General features: G+C 44.9%; 1 pseudogene; it reads right to left on the minus strand.

Moving 5' to 3' along the window:
- Nucleotides 1-864: 864 nt before the first annotated feature.
- On the minus strand, nucleotides 865-3535 carry LOC119520216 (annotated as a pseudogene).
- Nucleotides 3536-4023: the final 488 nt, after the last annotated feature.

Below are 4023 nucleotides of genomic sequence, written 5' to 3' on the forward strand. Positions count from 1 at the left end.
CTGTTCAAATCTGCTGTTGTGTGCCTCTAGTGTATTTTTAATCTCTTCTATTGTGACTTTCATTCCCATAATTTCTGGTATGTTTCTTTTTATACTTTCAAATTCTTCTTTATGCCCACTCCTTGTCTTCTTAATATCCTTTACCTCTTTAGCCATATTTTCCTTCATCTCCTTGAATTGATTTAGGGAATTTGTTGAAACATCTTTGATTCATTTTTCCAAATTCTGTGTCTCCTCTAAAGTTTTAATTTGTTCCCTTGTCTGGGCCATATCTTCCAGTTTCTTAATATGGCTTGTAATTTTTTGCTGATATCTAGACTTTTGATTATCTTGATGAGTTTACTCTGAGGGTCAGTTTCTCTCGCTTTCTTAGAGTTTTACTGTTGATTGGCCTTGTGTTAAGTCTCTTCTTTGACACTTGGTTCACCGTATTCTAGATCTTTAGAATAACGCATGATTAACTGATAAGATTTTTTCAGCTCTTCTTCATCTGATTCTTGTCCTGGATATGTAATACAATTTTTTTTTTCAGTAAAAGAAAAAGCTTATGTTTATAAAAATATTTTTAGATAACAGTTTTCCTTTGAGGGTGGACCAGGAATGTTGCATCCATAAATATTGCTTCACTCTGTAGCTCACTTTCTAAAGTTCAGAATTTATCTCTAAAAGAAAGTGATTGTGGCTCCAGTCATGTGACCTGGCCTAAGTTTCTGCCTTGGGCTGGCACCTAGGCTTGATAGAATGTGGAGAACAGGAATAATGGGCCTCTGAAAAATCTGGAGAATATTCTTTCTTCCAAATATGGAAGACACAAAGATTGAAGATGACAGAAAAATGATTTGGTCATGTTTGTGGTGTGGCAGGTCACTGGTTTTTCTGGACCCAGTCCCAATTGTCTTCATTCTCTTTCCAGTTCTTCTCAGCTGCAGTGATTTCTTTGTACCACAGAAGCAGCACAGCCAGGAGCAAGAAGATGAAGAGTCCCACCAGCAAACCTATGGTGATGATCCACCCTATGACATAGCCACAAGGCTCCAGATTGTGCAAGATATCAAAGATCACCATCATCTCTTCTGGGTTCCCATTGGCTATTTCTACCACCCTTAAGGGAGTGTCCACCTTTGCTTTGGCTTATGTCATGAACTGGATGACAGATGAACTGTCCTTCAATATTTCTGTGTTCCGCAGCATGTAAACATCTATGGTACAACTTTCATCTTTAGCAAGTGCACTAAGATTACAATGCATTGTTGGACAAGAAATTCCTGGCTTTTCACAGTCCAACACTTTTCTTCCAGACTTTGTGTAAAAGCAAATATAGTGTGGAAGATATTTTCTTGTTCTTGAGAGATGATGCTTGGGGTTCAGTTTTTCTGTAAAGAGCAATTTCTGTTCTCCTGGCCCACTACCATCTTTTGGACATGAAATATCTCCACACCACCAGTCAAATGGGGAAAGAAATGCTGACAGATGACCCAGGAAGGGTGCTTGGTCCAGTGTTACAGGCCTGAAAAGTGATGTTGAGGGTCTAGAAATGGCCCTCTAAGTCATCTACCTGAATGAAGCTGGATGCAGCCACTGACACCATACATAAATGAGGTTGGAGACATGGCTCCAGTGATGAACATGTCCACTTCGTACATCAGTGGCACCATTAGCATGAGAGTGTTGTCATGCAGGGATTCAGTGCATTCCACATTGCCACTCTGAGCAGTAACATTGAATCTAAGAACTTCCTCTTCCCCAGACAGGTGACTTGTATCAAAGATCACATTGAATTCATACTTCAACTTTGACCTCATGAAAGGAAATCCCATGCTGCATTTGAGGAAGTCTGCTTCTGGAAGCTCACAGGAAATGTCTACCTCCTCCTTCTGCCACATATTGATGAAGAAGAGCTCCTGGGAAACAATGAAGGACACATTGGCATCACAGGTGTCATCCCCAAGGTTGGAGATGGAGATGTTTAGGGAGATATTCTTCATGGCTACCAAACCTAGATGTGGGGTTTTCTCATCAATGCTGGAGAGCAACAGTTTACTCTAAAGCTTCAGGTCAGCAGCACTGTCCTCTGAATGGCAATTTCTTTCAAAAACAGTCAGAATCTTAGGAGCAATGTTTTGTCCTTTCTTTGAGCAGAGCACTAGTGTTGGAGCACTGGTGTCAGTTCCATCTCCTCCTCCCCAGTCACATGCTTGCCAAGGCTGTAGACCACTTCAAACACAATTGGGCTGATGACATCCTGCTCTCTCCTGTGCATATGGGCCATGTATTGGTGGCATGTCTCCTCCATGTGGACCAGCTGCAGCTTCTGTGTGCCCAGATAGTATCATAGAGTATTGAGGGGCTGTCCCTCTGACATCATCATGATAGAACACACTGCCCCCATGAAGTCATCTCCTTGGGTGCACCCATGGTCACATCTGGGAACCCATCATCATACAGGTCACTGAGCTAGCCATGCCCAACCCAAAGCAGGTGTTAGAGGCACTATCCTAGTCAGAGACAGATGCTCCTCAAGGACTCCATTTCCTCTGTTGGTGTAGATAGTAACCTGCCCCTCATCCCTGATCTTGGAAAACATGGGGACCCCCACCAGCAGGTCAGAGAGGCCATCCACATTCAGGTCAAATGCATATAAGGAGGAGCTAAAGTAAAAGCCCATCTTATTACCTGATGCCTGAAAAATCTTAATTAAGGTGCCTAATCTTTGGTCAGCTCTAAAAAGATACACCTTTCTGATTCCATCAGCCTGTGGGGTGCCTCATACCACATCAGTGGTGGATGGATGAGAGAAGTGGCCAGCTGTCACTGCATAGCCCAGGTAAGTGTACCACCTGTTCATGATCACTTCATCATTCAGCTTGAAATAGGTGTTGGCTGTAAGGTTCAGCACTTTGACTCTCCCATCCCAATAGAATGGCCCCAGGGTGCCCATCACCACCAGCTCCTCAGTGAAGAAGCCCACTATCCCAGCCTTCCATGAGCCATGTTCCTCCCTGTACTTCTTATATTCTTCATAGCATGGGATCAACATCCTGTCTTGGCCTGGAGGGTGGATGAGATGATGTAGCAAAAGCCATGCAGCAGGGTGTGACCTGTTTCATAGTAGATGTTCTTCTAACAAGGGGAACAGGCCAGCACATGGCCATTGGCTCATCATCCACTCATCATCCTGGTCTTCCCAGTAGGTCTTTCCACAGGGTGTACCCCAATTCTTTCCTCAAGCCAAATCAAGTTCAGTGCATCTCCAGTCTAGGCTGGTATGGATATAGCACTTAAACACAGCCCCAGGGAACATCACTGAAGTACTGTACTTGGGATCCACCTTTGGTGTTCCCAAAAGGACCTGATATGTGTTGTCATGGAAATGCTCCAGCACTGCATAGCTAAAGAAAGAGCCAGTGGGACCCTGGAAGCATATGGGGTGCTTCAGGTCAATGTTGTAGGTACCCGCAGGAATATCTGGGGCCACCAGCACCAGCAGCAGTGCACAGCACCCCCCAGTACCCTTCCATGTCCCTGAGCCACCCATCTTCAATCAGCAGCCACCTGCCCCTCTGCCCCATGAGCAGAGCATCAAGTGTACTGGAGGTGGGGCCATGGACTCAGCCAAAAGCTGGGAGGCTCCCTGGAGCTAGAGCACTGTTCTGGGGCAGGCAAAATATGGGAGCCCAGCTGGACACCAGACCAGAGGCCATCGTACAGTTTTTAAGATTGCACTATTTGTGCAATTGTTTAACCCCAGGGAGAAAGCTTCCTGCCCTCTTTTCCTTCTCTGAGAATCTTGATCCATTCTGTTTGTTTTTGTTTTGCCTCTATGGTTTTTTTTTTACATTCCTTTCATTGTCTCTAGCTGCTTGTGCCTGGAGGGCAAATTATGGGAAGAGGATCACCCTGGAAAGAACATTCCCAAGTCAGTATTACCCAGCCAAAACAGGGCCAGGAACCCATGAAGGGGACATAGACCAGTTCCAGAGGGTCCTGGGGAGGGGATCAGGATGGATGCCAAAAGCCTGTTTG

This window comes from Choloepus didactylus, chromosome 2, assembly GCF_015220235.1.
Source record: "Choloepus didactylus isolate mChoDid1 chromosome 2, mChoDid1.pri, whole genome shotgun sequence".
Lineage (NCBI taxonomy): Eukaryota > Metazoa > Chordata > Mammalia > Pilosa > Megalonychidae > Choloepus > Choloepus didactylus.